The sequence below is a fragment of the Zalophus californianus genome, chromosome 17 (assembly GCF_009762305.2).
Source record: "Zalophus californianus isolate mZalCal1 chromosome 17, mZalCal1.pri.v2, whole genome shotgun sequence".
In the NCBI taxonomy this organism is placed as follows: domain Eukaryota; kingdom Metazoa; phylum Chordata; class Mammalia; order Carnivora; family Otariidae; genus Zalophus; species Zalophus californianus.
Window position 1 is genome coordinate 42,499,066 of NC_045611.1, and position 22,709 is coordinate 42,521,774.

Here is a 22,709-nt window from a genome sequence, read left to right on the forward strand (position 1 = left end):
ACATATATATATAACATATATATATAACATATATATAACATATATATATAACACATATATATAACATATATATATAACATATATATATAACATATATATATAACATATATATATAACATATATATATAACATATATATATAACATATATATATATATATGCTTCAAAAATGCTGTGACAAGTGAGACTACATAAGAAGATCATGGGGCGCCCAGGTGGCTCAGTCGGTTAAGCGTCTGCCTTCGGCTCAGGTCATGATTCCAGGGTCCTAGGATCGAGTCCAGCATCGAGCTCCCTGCTCAGTGGGGAATCTGCTTCTCCCTCTCCCTCTGCCGCTCCCCCTGCTCATGCTCTTTCTCTCTCTCTCTCTCTCTTTCAAATAAAATAAATAAAATATTTTTTAAAAAAGATCTTGCAATTCCTTGGAATGCCTGGGTGACTCAGTCAGTTAAGCGTCTGCCTTCAGTTTTAGGTCACGATCCCGGGGTCCTGGGATAGAGTCCCGCATGGGGCTCCCTGCTCAGCGGGGAGCCTGCTTCTCCCTCTGCCTGCTCTCCCTGCTTGTGGTCTCTCTCTCTCTCTCTCTCTCTGACAAATAAATAAATGAAATCTTAAAAAAAAAATAAGGAGAAGATCCTGCGGACTCCTTCACAACCGGACTGGCCCAAGAACAGCAAACAAAAAAGCCGCCTGCGAACAACCTCCCTCCTTCTCAGGCAAACACTGCTTGTAATTCAAAGAGAATTCTAAAACTAGCTATTCCTGTCAAGTCAGTCACTTTGTGACAACGTCTTACCTGTCACAGAGATTCCCCTCCATATATTTTCTCAAAATACCTTGTCACTGGAGAAGTCGAAGGCCCTTGAATTGTTTTCGTAATAAGTCAAAATGTTTGAATAGGTCGTTATAAACAAGCCTAGAAATGTCATTTTCAGGGAGCCTTGCATCAATTTAGACATTGTTATTCATTGAATAATGACAGCATCATGCTGTCTTCCTAAAATTCCAACATAGAGTAATGAGACTAATTACTGGGTAAACTCAGCCCTTAAGAGGCCAAGAGGGTGGATCTTCTCCGCAGCTGTCCCAATGTGGAGGATTTGGAGAAATGGCAGATGTCATATAAAGGCTGCTGACGATGCAGGGCTCAGTCAGGAGGCTCAAAGTATGAGGGGTGTCCTAAGAAAATGATAGGTGTCCATTTTTCTCCAGAAAAGTGGGGAAAGCATGGATTTAAAGTATTTTTCAGGGATGCCTGGCTGGCTCAGGCCATAGAGCATGCGACTCTCAATCTCAGGGTCATGAGTTCGAGCCCCACATCGGGTGCAGAGATCACTTAAAAAATAAAAATAAAATATAAAGTATTTTCCAAATACAAAGCAATTGCCCGCCCTTCAATAATGCTGCAAGGCAGAAAGAATAACTCTTATTCATTTAATAAATATTTCTTGGTCATTGTTTCAGCACTGGAGACACAATGGTATAGAGCTCGCAGCCTAGTGGGAGAGCTAGACATTAAACTAATAACCACTCGGGCGCCTGGGTGGCTCAGATGTTTGAGCATCTGCTTTCGGCTCAGGTCATGATCCCAGGGTCCTGGGATCGAGTCCCGCATCGGGCTCCCTGCTCCTTGGGAGCCTGCTTCTCCCTCTGCTTCTTTCTCTCTCTCTCTCCCTCTCTTCTCTCTCTCCCTCTGTCTCTCATGAATAAATAAATAAAAAATTTAAAAAAAAAAAATAAACTAATAACCACTCAAATAATTACAAAACCATGACAATGCTCCAAAGGAAAAGTTCAGGGTTCAACAAGAATGTGAGTCTGAAGGATCAGAAAAAAAGGATACTCTGAAGATGTAAAGTTCTTTTTAATTAAACTTATTTTAAGATAATTATTGATTTACATGCAGTTGTAAAAAATAATAGAACTTTTTTTTAACATTCAGTTTTGAGCGTTCTTTATATATTCTAAATACCAGTGCTTTGTTGGATATGTGGGTTGCAGAGATTTCTTTTCCCCAGTCTGTAGCTTGTCTTGTCATCCTCTTCACATGAGCTTTAGCAGAGCAAATGTTCTTAACTTGGTGAAGTCCAATTTATCAACTTTTCCTTCTATGGATCGTGCTTCTGGTATCGAGTCTAAGAAATTTCTACCTAGTTGCAGACCCTAAAGATTTTCTCCCATGGCTTTTTCCTAAAAACTTTTTAGTTTTGCATTTCCCATTTTGATTATGGGTCAAGATTCATTTTTTGCCAATGGACGTCTAATTGCTCCAACACTCTCTGTTGAAAAGCTGTATTTCCTCTATTGAATTGCTTTTGCGCTTTTGTCAAAAATAAGTTGAGTATATTTGTTTGGGTCTATTTCTGGGTTGTCCATTCTTGCCCATTGACCTATTGTCCATCCCTCATCCAATGCCACATTGTCTTGATTACTGTGGCTTTATAGTTAGGACTTCATATTTGGGTTAGAGTGATTCCTTCGTTATTCTTCTTTTTAAAAATCATTTTAGCTATGCTACAGCTTGTGACTTCCCATGTAAATTTTATCTTTTTTTAAGATTTTATTTATTTATTCATGAGAGACAGAGAGAGAGAGAGAGGCAGAGGGAGAACCAGGCTCCCAAGGAGCAGGGAGCCCGATGCAGGACTCAATCCCAGGACTCTGGGATCATGACCTGAGCCGAAGGCAGACGCTTAACCATCTAAGCCACCCAGGCACCCCCCATGTAAACTTTAGAATAAGCTTACCTACATCTATAAAAAAAACTTTGCTGGGATTTTAATAGGAATAGAATTAACCCTACAGATCATTCTGGGGAGAAATGACATTTCTACTATGTTTACAGGTCAAGCCCTCACCTGAGCAATCCCCCCACTCAAACTCCACACCATCTTCATCCACCACTCCTGCAGAGCACAGAAGAAAATGGACCGCACTGGAAATATCCAGCTCTCACGCTCCGGCTCCTGAGGAAAACAAATTACCCAGATACTGTAGAAAGACTGTCAGGTGCCTGGGTGGTTCAGTTGGTTAGGCAACTGCCTTCGGCTCAGGTCATGATCCTGGAGTCCTGGGATCAAGTCCCGCATGGGGCTCCCCACTGAGTGGGGAGTCTGCTTCTCCCTCTGACCCTCCCCCTTCTCATGTGCTCTCTCTCTCTCATTCTCGACCTCTCAAATGAATAAATAAGTAAGTAAAATCTTTAAAAAAAAAAAAAAGAAAGAAAGACTGTCAAGAGGTCGCCTCACTGAGTCACCTCAAGAGTACAGAGGCAGGCCTACACATGCGCAGAGCTGCCCAAGCATGAGCAGGTTGAATGAAAACAACATGCAATATGCAAACACTCCCAGGAACTTCGCCTACAAAACTAACTCTGAAGAAAACTAACTCAAGGAACAGAGGGACCCCTGCCCACATTGCTTCTCATGATAGCAAGTCAAAAAGAACATGGATTCAATAAAGCTCAAGGACACGATGAAAACAACAGAATGGTATGAAAAGAAAGATTGTAGGGGCGCCTCAGTGGCTCCGGTTAAGCATCTGACTCTTGATTTCAGCTCAGGTCAGGATCTCAGGGGGGTGAGATTGAGCCCTGAGTTAGGTTCTACAATGAGTGTAGAGCCTGCTTAAGATTCTCTCTCTCTCTCCCTCTCTGAGCCCCTCCCCTGCCACTGCTTGTGCACACACGCTCGAAAGAAAGAAAGAAAGAAAGAAAGAAAGAAAGAAAGAAAGAAAGAAAGAAAGAAAGAAAGAGAGAAAGAAAAGACTGAAACATTACAGAACAAGTCAATACAACAGACATGGCAACAAACCAGACCACAGCCAATGATCAAATTTATGACAGACACAGAAAAAAGGGTTTACAGGAATGGCAGTGAACAAAGACTCAAGGTAAAAGAAATTAAAGCAATTAGAATGAAATTTATGACTGTGGAGGTCAGGGGATAGGATGATTTGTGTTCCCGCTGTGAAAACCCAGCAAATGGAAAGGCAGTTTTCAAAGAAAACACACAAGATAATTTCTCTGAATTTGGGAGGGAAAGTCTGCATGTTGAAAGGGCATACCACATAACAAGAAATTTGACATAAGAAGCTTAATATCCTACTAAAGCCATTGAACTTCAACCCTAAGGACTTCTTTGGGTACCAAGAAGAAGATTTAAGATGGCCTCAGACTTTCCCACAACAGCACACAGAGCCAAAAGATAACACAGAAATGCCCTCCAAGCGCTGAAGGAAAGAATGTGTGCACATGTGTGTATGTATGTCTGATATGATGCTTATTTAATATTAATGGTGGGATTTGGAAAGGGTTATATATTTTTTAAAATTTTATCATTGCAGTTCTGTGCATTATTTGAACTCTCTAGAATGAATAAATATTGTTATCAAACTAAAAAGTTCTGTGGCGCCTAGGTGGCTCAGTCAGTTAAGCGACCGACTCTTGGTTTCAACTCAGGTCATGATCTCAGGGTTATGAAATTAAGCCCCCTGTCGGACTCCATGCTGTGCGTGGAGCCTGCTTAAGATTCTCTCTCTCTTTGGGGCACCTGGGTGCCTCAGTCGTTAGCGTCTGCCTTTGGCTCAGGTCATGATTCCAGCGTCCTGGGATCGAGCCCCGCATCGGGCTCCCTGCTCCGCGGGAAACCTGCTTCTCCCTCTCCCTCTGCCGTTCCCCCTGCTTGCGCTCTCACTCTCTCTCTCAAATAAATAAATAAATCTTTTTAAAAATAAATAAATAAATAAGTAAATAAATCACAATATCACATAAACTGATGGTGATTTTTCTTAAAAATACTATTTAAAGCAGATATGAAAAGATGTTAGCAGTGCCTAGTCCTGAGTGGTAGGAATGTGGATGATGGTTGTTTTCTTCTTTGACTTTGCTGTGCATTTTCAATTTCCAAAAATTAACAAGTAGATACATAAGAGTAGAGGAAAGAATGTTCCTAGCAAAAGAAATGGCATGAATGCAGAACCTAGGGGCAGAAGGAGATGGGCATTGCTCCTGACAGTGTGGAACAGGAAGTCCTACAACGTGAGGCGGAGGGGTGGAGAACCACCACCAGAGCTTGCTGACCACTCTGGAAACCTGCAGTGTCGTGTATAAGCTTGCCCTGGATTGAAATTTAATCCACTCCAAACACTTCACTTTCCATCCTCAGCCACAACTAAAAATATTTTTTGAATACTTAAAAATGAACAATGTTCAGAGTTCTCTGCATGCCACCATGGCCAAAGCAGTGCACCTTGCGGACAACTCTATATTCAGTCCCCTACAGTACCTTCTGTCCTAAAATAGACCGTGTTCTAGAATAGTTGAGTGAGAGGGTTAAACCAAAGATATTAAATATGCCACATAGTTAAAATAATGATCAGTCAACTCCAACAAGCTACAAATGAAAAATTAGCTGTGCCCTAGATGTTAACCCCTGTTGGGTGTTTCAGAAAGTTTCTCCAGAAACGTCATTCCCAATGTCAGCAAAGACAGGAGTCAAACATATGAAACTGGGGGGCAGCACTTACCTGCCACAAAGGGAAGTCACACTGCTGTCATCTTTCATACATCAAAAATAATCAGGATTCAAAAGTGAAAATTCTAGGAGTTCATACAAACAATTTCGTTTATAAATTTCAAACAGTGTTAATATTAATTCATCCTTTTCTTTTTACTATTCAGTGTGCCTAAACTAAGTACGATTTCATGAGCTCTTAACAGTAATGCTTGCTTAGGGGCGCCTGAGTGACTCAGTCCATTAAGGGGCTGCCTTCAGCGCAGGTCATAATCCCAGGATCCTGGGATCGAGTCCCGCGTCGGGCTTCCTGCTCAGCGGGGAGTCTGCTTCTCCCTCTCCCTCTGCCCTTCCCCTGCTTGTACTCACTCTCTCGCTTTGACAAATAAATAAAATCTTTAGGGCGCCTGGGTGGCTCAGTTGGTTAAGCGACTGCCTTCGGCTCAGGTCATGATCCTGGAGTCCCGGGATCGAGTCCCGCATCGGGCTCCCTGCTGAGCAGGATGCTCTTCCCTCTTGTGCTCTCTATCTCTCATTCTCTCTCTCTCAAATAAATAAATAAAATCTTTAAAAAAAATCTTAAAAAAAAAAAAAGGCTCACAACAGAATGAGGTCAATCACTGAGGACCATTAATGCCAGGATGAGAAGTCTGAAACCTATCTTATCGGCAATGAGAGCCACTTCAAGTTTCAATGGAGGGCATTCCCATGATCAGTGTGGTATTTCAGGAAGATTATTCTGGCATGGTAGGAGACTGAAAGATGAGACGAAGCTGCCACAATTCCACTCAGCCTCCCTGTAAGGGAGCTTTCCAGTTTTTATATCAGCTTTGAGAACAGTTACCCGTCAACAACAGTTTCTGGATGAGTATCTCCAGGATGTTCACTGCAGCACGTACTTTGTTCAATTGGAAGAGATCAAAGATAACCAAATAGCAGGCTGACATATTCAAGCTCTGTGTCTCAATGAGCTTAAAGAAGACAAGGCTTAAAAAAAAAAAAAAAAGAAGACAAGGCTTTACTCAGCCCACACCCCCTGAATAAGCAGGAGATGCCCCCCACTCTGCTCACTCCTCCCTTACCTCCAGACAAAACACCTGCATCACCAGCTCACCTCATTTTGTTCCCATCAAGTCGTTTATTAATATTCTTTTTTTAATTTTTTTATTGTTTATGTTAACATTAATTTAATGTTAATACATTACATCATTAGTTTTTGATGTAGGGTTCCATGATTCATTGTTTGTGCATAACACCCAGTGCTCCATGCAGAATGTGCCCTCTTTAATACCTACATTTATTAATATTCTTATGAGATCTGTGAGTACAATGTAAAGATCCTGATGCTGTTCCTTACCCTCTCTTGTGCCTGACATCAGTGTTCACTCTAAGACTTTGAGACTTCAGATCCTGTTGCTTTGCCTTTCTTTGGCTGTAATGGCAATGGTCACATCTTTACAGCTGAGACAAAGACCAATTTTTTGCATCCTGGGTCTCTACTCTTTACCTGTAGGGCTTCATCCTCTGTGACAGATGCTGTTGCCATGTGAGGGCAGTGAGTTGTTTCTACTCTTCAAAGCACTGCAAATATGGGGGCAAGTCTGCGTATTCTGCAAAATGGCATCTTGAGAAAGAAGCCTAAAATGCACCCACTCCCTTTCTGTGCTTGGCATAAAACATAACCACCAGCATAAAACTAGGATATTGTGCCTCTAAGACTGGTTCAGTCTCAGACTTACCTTTATTTTATTAAACACTTTAAAGGATATACAGTTAATGATATAACTTCCCACTCAAATATTATCACTCTCCTAATACCTCCAAATCAAATCCTTCAAAAGGAAAGAAACGAATACTTTGGGGGTGTCCTGGGTACCAGGCCCTCCTCTGAGCAGTTTCCCTACATGATTCATTTCATCTTCAAAACAACCCTTTTAGGTGTGTATTACCCCCACTTTACAGATGAGGAAACTAAGGTTGAAGAAGGTTAAGTCACTCGGCCAAGGTAAGAGAGAATGTAAGCAGTGGACCCAAGATTCAACCTCAACCCCATCTTCATTGTAGGAGCCGGCCCACCTCACCTTCACATGCCTTCCAGGCTCTGAACATAGTGTAGCCCACACTGCCTCGCCAACCAAGGACACATTTTCACAGCTCTTATTTTGTTACATATGCATCAAAGTTGTTTCTCCAACCTAATTTTATTATTTCAAAAAAATAACGTCCTAGAAAACCAACTGACAATAGTCGCTAAAGCTGAATATGCACATATTTTACAACCCAGCCATTCTACTCATGGGTAAATACCAACAGAAACATGCAGGTATCTTTAAATTTCTTTTATTTGAGTAGGGTTGACACACTATGTTGCATTCGTTTCAGGTGTACCACAGAGTGAGTCACCTTCTCGAAACATGATTGCTGCGCTCATCACAAATGTAACGACCATCTGTCACGGAAGGGATAAATATTTACACAAGGAAAATATAAATAGCAATAAGAATGGGCAAGCTGCAACACCACACACATATGAATCTCACCAACATAATGCTGAGCAAAAGAAGCTGGGAACAAAAAAGTACATACTCTGTGGTTTCGTTTACATGAAGCTCAAAATCAAGCAAAATTTTACCTGGCATAGGAGTAGTTAGGATACCAGTCCCCCAGGTGCAGGGGAACAGATGTGACAGAGGGGGGCTGATGCCTTAGCACAAGTCAAGGTCCTGGCACCAAACTGTCAGAATCACTTGTGTTCTTCATACCCATGCGCTCACCATGGAGGGTGGGGGGGGGGGAAAGCCAGTTTTACTCATCAAGAATGTTCTTGATAGGAAAAAAAAAAAGAAGAATGTTCTTTTTTTTAAATTTTATTTATTTATTTGAGAGAGAGAACAAGTGGGGGGAGGGGCAGACGGAGAGGGAAAAGCAGACTCCCTGCTGAGCAGGGACCAGGCCCAAGACTGAATGGTCACAATAGCCAAACTCCACAGAAGGATAAATTCCCAACAAAGGCAAGTCTCCTGCACCAAGGTCAGAGCCCAGTGGGGAAAAAATAGAATGAATTATCTCGATTGATGGCCCTGAAAATCTTGAATACCCAGATTCCCCTGAGCCCTCTGAGCCTACAGAAGTAGCCCGCTCCTTCCCATTAAGAGCTAACCTCTCATTCCGCCTTGCTTGGAGATGATGCAGAGGCTGCTCCCCCACAAGACAATGTTCACCCACCCACCCCATCTCTGCAGGGGGTGTACATCCTCAGGACCTGTCCTTGCCAGCCACCAGGATTTTAATTTCCAAATGGTGATTTAATCTTAAAATTAGGATTGAGTCACAATATAACCCATTGGGCCTGATAAAGGAAGGAAAGGGAAAGGGAAAGCCCAAAGAAGCTAGCATGTGCCAGCAAAAGCCAGGAGAGCACTGGTAAGATCGGGTTCTAGAGTGTTTGATCAAGAGGACTGGAACATAAGCTGAAGAAGGGAGAGTCCATCCACTCACAAGCACCTTCCCAAGATACAGGATTTAAAACTGCATTAAGAGTATTAGTTGGCAGGGCGCCTGGGTGGCTCAGTCGGTTAAGCATCTGCCTTTGGCTCAGTTCATGATCCCAGGGTCCTGGGATCCAGTCCTGCATCAGGCTCCGTGCTCAGCAGGGCATCTGCTTCTCCCTCTGCCCCTCCCCCACCACCCATGCGCACTCACGCACTCACTCTCTCTCGCATGCTCTCTCTCTCCCTCTCTCGCAAAAATCTTTTTAAAAAGAATATTAATTGGCAGGGCCCCTGGGTGGCTCAGTCAGTTAAGTATCCAAACTCTCGATTTTGGCTCAAGTCATGATCTCAGGGTCGTGAGATTGAGCCCCGTGTCAGGCTCCACACTCAGCAGAGAGTCTGCTTGAGCTTCTCTCTTCCTCTCTCTCTGCCCTTCCCCACCCACGCTCTAAAAAATATTAATAAAAATCTTAAAAAAAAAAGGTGGGGGGAAGGGATAATTGGGTGATGGGCTTTAAGGAGGGCACTTGATGTAATGAGCACTGGGTGTCATGTGCAACTGATGAATCACTAAATTCTATCTCTGAAACGAATTAAAAAATAGTAATTCTTAAAAAAGGAATATTAATTGGCAAGCTATAGTTTGGGATTAATATTCTCAGTACATACATGATCTGACAAAAGACTTGTATCTAGAATACATAAAGAGCTTCTACAACTTAATAATAAGCAGACAATCCAATTTTTTTAAAGGGCCTGAGCAGACAATTAACAAAAGACATCTGAATGACCAGTGAGCACATGAAAATGGTGTCAGCATCATAAATCATCAGCAGAATGCAAATTAACCACAAGGAGATAACTCTACCCACCCTTTAGGATAGTTCATATGAGAAAGACTGACATGCTCACTTCAGCAGCACATATACTAAAACTGGAACAATACAGAGATTAACATGGGATGACACGCAAAAAACGTCTGACATCACCAAGTGCTGGTGACGATAAGAGGCACTGGAACTCTGATATTTCGCTGGTAGAGTGGACAACGGCACAAACGCTTTGAAGAACTCTTAAGCAGGGTTGTTGATTTAAACTCAGCAATCCTACTCCCAGGCATTTATCCAGGGGAAACAAAAACGTACATCCACAAAAAGCCTTGTACAAGAATGTTCAGGGGCGCCTGGGTGGCTCCGTCGGTTGGGCGACTGCCTTCGGCTCAGGTCATGATCCTGGAGTCCCGGGATCGAGTCCCGCGTCGGGCTCCCTGCTCGGCGGGGAGTCTGCTTCTCCCTCTGACCCTCCCCCCCGCCTCTCGTGCTCTCTCTCTGGCTCTCATTCTCTCTCTCAAATAAATAAATAATCTTTAAAAAAAAAAAGAATGTTCATAGGAGTTTTATTTATATTAGTGACAACATTGAAAACAGCCCAGGTGTCATTGGCACAGAGATCAACTGCGGCAGAATCACGTAAAAGAACTGTACACTTGGGGCGCCTGGGTGGCTCAGTCGTTAAGCGTCTGCCTTTGGCTTGGGTCACGGTCCCAGGGTTCTCGGATCGAGTCCCACATCGGGCTCCCTGCTCAGCGGGAAGCCTGCTCCTCCCTCTCCCGCTCCCCGCTGCTTGTGTTCCCTTTCTCGCTGTGTCTCTGTCAAACAAATAAATAAAATCTTAAAAAAAAAAAAACTGTACACTTGAGATCTATGCATTTTACTACATATAAATTATACCCTGATTAGTGTAAATAATCAAACCCCATGCTTCTTTCCAAACCCTTTCCTCCTATTTTTTAAAAGATTTTATTTATTTATTTGTCAGAGAGTGAGAGAGAGCACAAGCAAGGGGAAGGGCAGAGGCAGAGGGAGAAGCAGACTCCCCACTGAGCAGGGAGCCCGATGCGGGGCTCTATCCCAGGACCCTGGGATCATGACCTGGGCCGAAGGCAGACGCTTAACCAACTGAGCCACCCAGGTGCCCCTGCTCCTATTTTTTATCTTAGTTAGCACATCACCATTTATTTCATAGTCTTCAAGCTCAACTGGTTCTAGACTTCTCTCTTCCTCTCCTGCCGCCTTCATCTACTCTACTACCAAACCCTTTAGAGTTTAACTCTGACTCTCAGATATGTCCCCTTATTTCATTACTAATGACCCAGGCTTAGTTCACACCCCTGGATTAATGAAATAGACTGTAATAACTAGACTTAGACTTTCCTAATTAATTCTCCACAATGCCGGGGCACCTGGGTGGCTCAGTTGGTTAAGTGTCTGCCTTCAGCTTAGGTCATGATTCTGGAGTTCCATGATTGAGCCCCACGTCGGGCTCCCTGCTCAGCCAGGATTCTGCTTCTCCCTCTCCCTCCAGCCCTCCCACCACTCTCTCTCTCTCTCAAATAAATAAATAAGATCTTTAAAAAAAATTACTCTACAATGCCCTCTGGCCCTCCCGCCATTCTCTCTCTCTCAAATAAATAAATAAAATCTTAAAAAATTTTTCTCTACAATGCCAACAGAGTGATCTTCCTAAAATTCGTAATTTATTAGAGCACTCCCTCATTAAACATTCTTCAGCAGATTTACGCTACCTGTAAAAGAACATCTAAACTCCTAGCAGAACAACAAACCAAGTGCTACCTGGTCTCTACTCTACACGCCCAAGGAATGTAATGTCCCAAGTCACCTAGCCCCCAAGTAGAGGCCTGGCAATTCTCGTTTTCTATCTGGTGAACTATGCATTCATGTTTCCAGTTCATGTGGGATATCCTGAATTTCATAATCATCTCCATCCTGTAACAAAAGCTCATCCTCCTGACTCCCTGCCTCAGGGAGAGGAATCTCCATCTCCAGCCACCAAGACTCAAAGTGTGGAGGGACCAGCTGGTCCCTTCCCTCCTTTCCCACATCAGGTGCAAAAGTCCTGCCCATTCAGCCTCAACAGCACCCATCGCTGCTAACTAGCTGCCTTTTTTTTTTTTTTTGAGAGAGAGAGAGAATGAGAGCATGCGAGCATGCAAAGTAGGGAGCAGCCCAAATCAAAAGTCAGATGCTCAGCTGACTGAGCCACCCAGGCACCCTATAGCTGCCTTTTCTTTCTTCTTTCTTTTTATTTATTTATTTATTTGACAGAGAGAGTGCAGGAGAGCACAAGCAGTGGGAGAGGCAGAGGGAGAGGGAGAAGCAGGCCCCCCACCGAGCAGGGAGCCTGATGTGGGGCTTGATCCCAGGACTCTGGGATCCTGACCTGAGCTGAAGGCAGTCCCTTAACCAACTGAGCCACCCAGGAGCCCCTAGCTGCCTTTTTCTAATGTCAAGGCCATATCTCCTCTCTTTAAGATTACAGCTGTTCTCTCTCTCTTTCTCTCTCTCTCTTTTTACAGCTGTTGTCTCTTACTTAGCCAGTTTACTCTACTTCAAATGCAGCTTGGAGGATTTATATCCAATGCATTGACATCACACATGGCTCAGATTTTCAGTGTCCCAGAAATTTCCACTTTCCCTGGGGATCACCACACCTATTGCTTTAACTGGAGTTTTGTATCACAAACTTCAAAAAGATGAGCTACAAAATGAGGACTCTTGGTGGTCAAATCAGTTGTCGATTTTCATGATTCACTTGAACTCAAAGTTAAGATTAGAGGCGAGCCTAACATCAAAACAAAGGCTTTCGGTCGGTGCTGGAGTCCGCGGCTCCGCGCAGGCAGCGCCCGCGCCTCCGCTCCCCGGCCAGCCCGCGCGCCCGTCTGCCCGCCCGCCTGCCAGGGCCGCCTCCCGCCGCTGCCGCCGCAAAATTGGCGGCGCCGCTGCTCGCCTTCCAGAGCGAGAGAGCACAGGCAGAGGGAGCAGCAGAGGGAGAAATAACCTCCCTGCCAGGGAGCCCGATGCGGGGCTCGATCCCGGGACCCCGGGGCCATGACCTGAGCCAAAGGCAGAAGCTCAACCATCTGAGCCACCCAGGCCTCGATTCAGCCATTTCTCCATGGAGCTCCAGTTCCTTTTGACGGAAATAGTATTTCAAGACACAATATGAACACTAGGGGTGGTGATCGCTGCTGGCTAGTCATTATTTCTTGGTCCTTTCAGGACATAAAGCTAGAAAATTAAGCAAATTGCTTCATGAGTTCAGACTGATACTTCCAATTCGAATTAAAGATTACTAACAAGTGACGATTGGTTGGAAAAGTGCAGAGTGAATAACCAAGGACTGTACAAGAATGGAGAAGAGGCTAAGGAAATAATTATAAAAATCACAGAAAACGAAACTGCAAAGGGATCTTGAAATATATGATCTGGTTTTCTACCTACTTCTTTGCCCTTTCCCAAAAGCTACATTTGAACATGTCTGAGTAAAGAAAAGGATCAAGAAGGTGAAGCTCAAATCTTAGTCACTGGCTTCAGCCGGACAGGAAATGGCTGAACGCCTTGATGTGAAGTGATTTATGTGAAGTGAGGAGATCAGAAAACACATTATGGCAGTTCAAATGGAAAACTTTGTATTGAGCGAATTTCAGCTTCGGTTGACCCTCCTTCAACTGTTTTCTCACTTTGAACTTTTTCTTGAAAAGGGCTTTTATCTTTAGAAATGAGATACTTGGTGTGTGAAAACAAGGCAGAATTAACTGCCAACAAGCCCCTCATACCCATGGTGGTTCTGGTTTCCCTTCATAGTCAAGAAAGCTCTCCGCATCATTTTTGTCAGATTTCCCCTCCTGGTCTTAACTTGAACGTTGTTGTTATTTGGGAGGCAGTGTGTAAGACATTTTGACTACTATTTTGTATTCTACAGGGTGGAGGCAAGAGGCCCAGGCTTCAGTGTCCCCTGGTTAGTCTGGAAGGCATATGAGTTCATGTACACATTCAATATCTAAGGCAAAACATTACACATATGCATGTTATTGTCATAATTAGAGATGCAAACATGAATATTTTACTGACTCCAAAGGGAGATTCAGAATTAAATACAGATGTAAATTTTTGTTCTTTGCTAGAAAAACTGCTTATAAAGGTTTAAAATGCCAGTCTCAAAAGTATGTCTGTTTTCACATTGAATATCTACAATAAGTGAAGTAAATGTGTTAAATATTCTCAAAAAAAAAAAAAAAAAAAAAAAACAAAGGCTTTCTTTCACCTCATTGAGTATGTTTGAGCAAAAATGGAGCTGCTTTTGTTGGGGATGCTATCTATAAAAGAAATGTCCAGAGTGTGGCAGGTTATGAGATGCCTTATAACAAAGATATTTTTCTAATAGCCAATGTGCTGGGTTAAAGGTGGCCATAAATTGACAGTGCTCCCATTAGAGGTGTCACTGCCCCTCAAATTTGGGCAGGTTCTATAACTGCGTTGACCAGGAGAATACTGCAAGAGTGACATCATGCCAGTTTCAGGCCCAGACCTTAAGAAACAAGCAGCTTCCTTTTCTTGTGTCTTGAAGCAGTCTGTCTCGGAGCCCTCAGCCACCATGTGAGAATTCCAACTACCCTAAGGCCACCGTACTGGAGACACATATAGGGACGTCCTGAGGCTGCATGAATAGAGAGATATGCCTAGCCAGCCCCCAGCTGAGGTCTCAGACATCGAGAAGCATAAATGATTCCTCCGCACTGTGTTCTGTCTGAATTCCTGTCCCACAAAACTATGAGGAAATAACAAACTGATTGTTGTTTTAACTCACTTAGCTGTGAGGTAATTTGTTAACCAGAAATTGATAACTAATACAATACGAACCTGATAAAATTAGAAGCTTTAAACAGAATTCTCCATTCTACAGAAATATATTGCTAATGAAAATAATCTGATTATTATTTTCAGATAGCTTTATGAAATGAAAATAATCTGATTATTATTTTCAGATAGCTTTATGACATTATAAAGCAAATCTATTAGATATGAAACAAAGATAAGAGTGGAAAGTTTGTATGTGGTTTTTAAAAAGAGACAATTAGAGGTGAATAATGGAATACTAACATATTTTGCTCTTCAGAATGCATATCCAGAAGAACATGTCAAATTCCACTTCTGGATGATTCCTAAGTTTACACTTGGACAGACTCTTTTTCAAAAATAGCATTCTGTTCATTTATTTATCTAATGAATATTTATTGGATACCTACCATGTGTCAGGTTCCATTCTGAATGCTAAAGATAGTGATGCATAAAACTGATGGTTCCTGTCCTCTGAGAGCTTACAATGAGTGGTAAAATATAAAAAGAGAAAACCAGTAAGCCATAGTTAGGCTCAAGAATAGGAAAATCATCTCAGTGGACATGGTACAGAGATATACACAGTGGTAGCAAGAGAATAGCCCCAGGCTTACTAGGGCCGAGGGACGGGTCCCAGCCCCGGCAAACGGGACCTCAATTCCTATGGGATAAAGGTCTCTTGCTTTCTGCAAGACAATAGTCCCAAGCCAAACTCAGAGTCTTTAGGCTCTTCCTCTTAAAAAGAAGCTGAAAAATCCCTAAAACTACATATAGTGTGTGTGTGTGTGTGTGTGTGTGTGTGTGTATAATACATTGTATGTTAACTGACTTGAATTTAAATATAATTAATTAATTAAAACAAAAGAAGCTGAAAAAGACAGCCACCAAGTGGGGCTAGGTGCCCTGATTTCACAGAAGGCTATGGGTCTGGGGAGGTGAAGAACAGAGGATTCGAGCCTAATTGGATTCAAGATTCCCAAATGTGATCACAGAACAAAGGCAGCCAAGTATGGTAAGAAGATCTGGTTCTGGGCCGGGGGCAGACAGAGAACATGTGATGGCAACTATTAAAACCAGAAAGTGACCAGACAAGAAGGAAAGAGAACTCATCTGCAAAACTGTACATCTATTTATGAGAAACAGATACCACTGAAATTAAACATAACCAGAACCTCTAAAGTCTACTTAACATGATTTGTCTACATAGAAGAAAGCCATACCACTGTTTTGTAAGGGAAATCTGTGCTTTCATTTGTCATCTATTGAGAGTTTTTATTATTGTTCCCAAGTGTTTAACGATTGCTATAGTGGGAAAACAAAAATTAGCAGCCTGCCAAGCACTTATGAGTCATGGCTGCTTATGAGTCTATTCCCCCTGACTAGCCGCCACTGTGCAACGTGGGAAAAGAACTGTGGGGCCTGCCCCAAGTGAGGATGGCTCTCCTCTCTAAGGGGAGCCACTGGAACTCTAAAGAATGGACCAAAAATTACCATAAAACTCCAGCTATTCTCACACACAGATTCGACTACTTTAAAACAAAAATGAAATGAGTCTTTTGAGTCATAAATAAGTTTTCATAACTTGATTGTGAGTAAAATAACAATTTCCTAACTGATGTCTTTTAAGTTCGGGTATGAATGGAGCACATCAGATTACCCTGGGTAACTTCTGCCTCCTTTATTAGTGAGGCAAATTAGTATCCAGGATCCAGCCATTTTATTCTTTTAAAAAAAAGAAAAAAAGCAATTGAAGTAAGTATCTACCCACAGTTTGACAAGAATGTGGCCAAGAGGCAATATCAAATAGTCAAGAAGAGCACAAACTCTGAAGCCAGAATAATGAGATTCGGATCTTGACTCTTCCAGATAATAGGTGTGAAATCTCTGGGAGGCAACTCTGCTTCTCTGTGCCTCACTTTCTTCAAGCACTCACATACTATATTGGCACGCACCTAGTACAGTTAAGGGGGTCTTCACAAATGAAAGTAAGTAGCAGAACAATATTTTGATAAGAATATATTGTATTATGGGGCGCCTGGGTGGCTCAGTCGTTAAGCGTCTGCCTTTGGCTCAGGTCATGATCCCAGAGTCCTGGGATCGAGCCCCGCATCGGGCTCCCTGCTCAGCGGGGAGTCTGCCTCTCCCTCTCCTGCTCCCCCTGCTTGTGCTCTCTCTCTCTCGCTGTATCTCTGTCAAATAAATAAAATCTTAAAATATATATATATTGTATTTTGATTTGCATCACGAAAAACTACACATACCTTTCTGGTGGCTATCTAATGGAGCTGCCCCTAAGAACACTTTCATTTCTAGATGGGGCTGGGGACTTTGTTTTTATTTTTAAATAGGTTATCTTTCATACACTCGGGAAGGAAGAACTGTATTTACACCGAAAACTCCCCACCCAGGAAGAAGCAAACCACTCAGATGCAGCATCTTTTTTGCAGTAATGTTCCTGAGCATCTCCTGGGTAGTTGTCCCACTCCCGACAGGACTCGGGGACTGTGTCCTAAGTGAGCAGAGGGACGGGGTAAGATCATCCCACTCGGCACCCGCAACTTCCCTCCTTCCCTTCAGGCAGACCAGCGGGCGCAAATATAACGCCGGGCGCGCGACCGCAGGACCTCACTCACCTGCCCGCGGGAAGCAGCTCGGAGGTGGTCAGCAGCACCTCCCCAGGGCGTCCTGAGCCAGAAGGCGGGGCGAGGGGTGTGGCCGCGGCCGGGGCGGGGTTAGGGGGCCAAGTCACACCCACCGAACCTCGGGGCCGGCCCCTCCCCCGCCCGCCTCACTGCGCCTGCGCCCGAAAACGCGGGGCAGGCTGGGAGGTAGCGCTGGCTCGGTGCCTGGTGCGCCGGCTTGGTGCCTGGAGCAAGGACGAGCTACCTGTTGCGCTGCTTCAGCGTTAGCCTCGGCCTCCGCTCCTGCGCCCGCCTTCCGAGCCTCCCAGCCTTCCCAGTCCCCAACCCCCAATCAAGTGAATGAACATAACCATCACCCCCAAAAGTTTCCTTCTACCCATTTGTAATCCCTCTTCCCAGGCACAGTCTACCATAACCACTACTTACAAAACCATAGATCTGCTTTCAGTCACCATAGTTTAATTTGCACTTTATGGAATTGTATGTAAGTGGAATCATATACTATGGGCTTTGGAGAGCGCTCGAAATCAGGCTTAATTATTTTTAGATTTCACCCATGTTGCTGAGTGTATCAAAAGTCCATTGGATATAGCGCCATTTGTTTATCTAGTCACACATTGTTGGACTTTTGGGTTGTTTCCAGTTTCTGGCTACAATGAACAAAACTATCAACATTGATGTGCAAGTCTTTGTACGGATATATGCTTTTATTTGGATTAATCCCTACAAGTGAAATGACTGTCATTATGATGGGCTATGTCTAACATTTTAAGAAAACTGCCAAATTGTTTTTCAAAGTGGTTGTTCCATTTTACATTCCCACCAACAGTGAGTGAGAGTTCTAGATTCTCCATATTCTCACCAAAACTTGTTAGACATTCCAAAAGATGTGTAGTGATATCACCTTGTAGGTTTAATCTGCATTTATCTAAATGACTAATGAAATTCAACATCCTTTCATAAGCTTATTTGCCATCCAAGTGGCAATTCAAGTCTTTTGCCCATTTTTAAAAATTGGGTTCCTCATTCTATTACTAATCAGTGTTGCAAGTTCTTTACATAATCTAGGTATGTCTTTTCAGATATGTGATTTGTGAATATTTTCTTCCAGTGTGTGGCTGGTACTTTCATTCTCTTGAAAGCATGTTTCAAAACAAACATTCTTAATTTTGATAAAGTTTAACACATTTTTATGTGTTTTTGTGTCCTAAGAGATCTTTGCTAACCCGAGGTCCCAAAGATTTTGTCTGTTTTTTCTCTACAAGTTTCATAGTTCTAAATTTTAAACTTATGATCATGATCTATGCTACATTAATTTTTATATATAGTGTAAGAGATGGGTTGAAGTTAATTTTTTTGCATATAGCCATCCAATTTTTTTAACCACTTGTTGTAAAAATTATCCTTTCTCCACTGAATTGCCTTTGCCAATTAGCTAAAAATCAACTGGTTATATAAAGGTGGGTTTATTTATGGAATCTATTCTGTTCATTGATTTATCTATCATGACATTGATACTACATGGTCTTAATTACCATAGCTTTATAATAAGTCTTGAAATGAGATAATTTAAATCTTCCCACTTTGTTCTTTTTTCTCAAAGTGGTCTTGGTTATATCCTTTGCATTTCTAAACGAATTTTAGAATCAGTTTGTCGATTTCAACAACAACAACAACAACAAAAGCCTGCTGGGATTTTGATTGGAATTGCAAAGGATCTATAGATCCATCTACATCAGACCTTAAAAATATTCAGTCTTCCAATCTATGAAAAGGGAAACATCTCCATTTATACAGGTATTCTGTAATTTCTCTCAGAAATGTTTGTAGTTTTCAGTGTACAGGCTTTGAACATCTTTTGTCAGATTTATCTCTAAGTTTTCATACTTTTAATGGAATTATAAATGGTATTATTTTTACATTTTTAATAGTTTATTGCTAATATATAGAAATATAAATGATTCTTGTATGCTGATCTTGTATCCTGAAAACTTACAAAAACTTACTCACTTATTAGTTTGAGTAGCTTTTTATACACGCCAGAAGATTTTCTGTACAATCATACCATCAATGAATAAAGACCATTTTCTTCTTCCTTTCTAATCGAGATGACTTTTACTTCTTTTTCTTACCTTATTGCACTAGCTAGACTCTCCAGTACCATCTAATGGGGAATGGATGGTCTTCTCAATAAATATGGCTGGGTCAGTTGAATATTTATATAAGAAAGCACGAACCTTGACCCCTACCTTACACCAGACACAAAAATTAATTTGAGAAGCATGTGAAAGGTAAGACAATAATAGTATTAAAAAAAACATAAGAGACCATGTTAATGGGTAAGGGCAGCCAAAGATTTCCTTAATGGGACACAAATAGCAGTAACCATAGAAGATTAATACATTAATTCAATTTAATGTATAAACTAAATAAGCTTAACTTATATATTAATTAAGTTAATGAAACTTCTACTCATCAAAAGACACCATTAAGAAAGTGAAAAAGGGGCACTTTTGTGGCTGAGTTGGTCAAACATCCGACTCTTGGTTTCAGCTCAGGTCATGATCTCATGGTCATGGGATCGAGCCCCGCATCAGGCTCTGGGCTCAGCATGGAGTCTGCTTCAAGTTTTCTCTCCCTCTCCTTCTCCCTCTCCCTCTGTCTCTCTCTCTAATAAATAAATAAGTAAATAAAATCTTTAAAAAAAAGAAGTGAAAAAGTAAGTGACAGACCAGCAGGAAATGTTTGCAAAACATATATCTGACAAGGACTCCTATAAATTAATAAGAAAATATCTGGATTAATTTTAAGGAAGGGGAGGGACAGAAGACTTGCACTGACCTTCACAAAAGAGAATGTCCCAATGGCCAATAAGCAGATGAAAAGGCATTCAACATCATTAGTCATCAAGGAAATGCAAATTGAAACCACAATTGATTTTCCACTATAAACCAACACTCTCAACCCCCACCATGGTGCAACCAGTTTGGAAAATTGGCAGCATTTACTGAAGCTAAACAAACATGGGACGCCTGGGTGGCTCAGTCGGTTAAGTGTCTGACTCTTGATCTCAGCTCAGATCTCAGGGTCGTGAGTTCAAGCCCTGCATTGGGCTCCCCTCTGGGCATGGAACCTACTTAAAAAAAAAAAAGTAAACATACATATTTATCCTATGACCTAGGAGTTCCATTTCTGAGTATATGCCTGATACAAATGAGTGTTTATGTCTACAGAAATACATGTAATAGAGTGTTCATAGAAGCTTTATTTGTAATAACCAAAAACTAGAAGCAACCCCAATTCCATCAACAATAGAATGAGTGACTGTATTTTGTTATATTCATATAATGAAATACTCTTGTATGCAATGGAGTACTGCAATAATGAAAAAGAACAAACTATATCTGCATGCAAGCACATGGATGAATATCACAAATGTAATGCTGACCAAAACTAGCCAGCCACGAAAGGTTCCATCTGTATGATTCTATTCACATAAAGTTCATAAAGAGGCAAAACGGCCCCATGGTTATTTTTAATGGGGGGCTTGATAACACCTGGGACAGAGGACAAGCAAACCTCTTGGGGTACTAGAAATGATCTAGATCTTTGTGTGGTGGCAAAGCAGAAATATACACATGTGAAAATATACTGTGCTTTACACATAAGATTTATGTGTTTTACATAAGCTAAATCAACATAAAAGAAAACTAAAGTATCTGTTTCTGAATGTAATTATTCAATTCTATTGATATGGATGGCTATTTCTGGGCCAAAGTTGTACTCTTAATCACTATAATTTCTAGTAGGTTGGATGTCTACAAAATGAGTCCAACTCTTTTTCTTTCAAAAATTTCTTGCACATGTAGGCTTCCTGGTGAATTTTGGATCAATTTTTCAAATTCCTTAGAAAGATTCCTTGGGATTTTTATTGGGATTATGCCACATTTGTACTTTATTTGGAGAGCATTTATATCTCCAATATTGACTCTTTTCATCCAAACAACCTGGTAGGAATTTCAGTCAAGTTTTAAGGTATTCTTCATGTAGGGCTTGAATATTTTTTGGTATATTATTATGTATATTATGTATTATGTATATTATGTAGTCTATGTCTATATTATGAAAAATATTTATCCTATTACATTATGTAATCGTTGCTGGTACATTAAAAGACTTTTTAAAAAATATATCTGGCCACTTTGCTGAATGTCTTTATTCATTTTCATTGAACAAAGTACTACAGTTTTTCATATGACTCTTTTAACTTCTAGGTGTAGGTAAAGTATTAAACCTTTTTCTCCATTGTATGAGAGTCTGACTTTTGGTTAATTTCCTATGTTTTCATAATAAAAAAATAGAAAAAAATTTTTTCTGTTTTCCTGGAAACGGATAAAGATAGTACGTGTCAATTATGTTACTAGGCAACATTGCTTATAATAAAAATGACCTCTGGTTTGTACCTCTTCTCTGGACTGGGAGTCACCGTAGCCTTGGGTTCCTTTTCTAACCTGCAAGTCCCTTGTGGGGACCCCGGAAGCCATGCCTTTGCAGTTGTTTCCAGGGATCTTGTTTGCTGGAGGGGGGGGGGGGGGCGCATGAAATCAGGGCAACTTGTGCACGTGCCCTATGGAGATCTAGTCTTCTTGCACCTGAGCCATTGGCTGAGTGAACTGCTCCAAAGATTCCCACTGCTGGGAGTAGCTGACAGTGACTTGCTGGCATGTGTGGCTCCTGTCCCTATGTCTTCTGAATAGGCCAGTGTCGTGTGTGGCTTCCAGTAGCCTTATGAGTCTGCATATTAGGTTGAATCTAAGAAGACCTTCCCATGGCTTTGCAGAGTGATGGCAGCAGTAGGGCAGAAGGAAATGCTAACATGAGGCATTGACTATCTGGGTGGAAGAGTACTTTTACCCATTCCCTGTTGCAGAAAACTTGGAGGCACGGGGGCAGATGCGGGTTGGAGAAAAAACAAATTCATCCTGAGAGGAGAAACTGCTTGCTCATGGTCCATGGACGGGACCTGGCCAGAATCCCAGCTGGGCTACATGGATGTCTAACCGGGTGGGTGGTGGAGGGGGGCTGCGCAGACAAGAGAATGAACTCGAATACCCCATACTTGTGGTGGGACTGCCAACCCCATTCAAACTTTAATCTACGTGGAGGAATGTTTGAGAGCACCCAAGCGAGCCAAGGGCAAAGGCGGACATATGGCCGTGTGGTGGCCAGCAGGTGCAAGCAGGGCTACAGTGAGAACAAGATTTGGGGCCACCAGTAAAATGTTAAAGAAAGCTCTCTGGGTGTGGAAACGGGAAACCCCAGGCCAACACCGGAGTCTGACAAAAGGGATGCGCTTCAGTGGATTTAG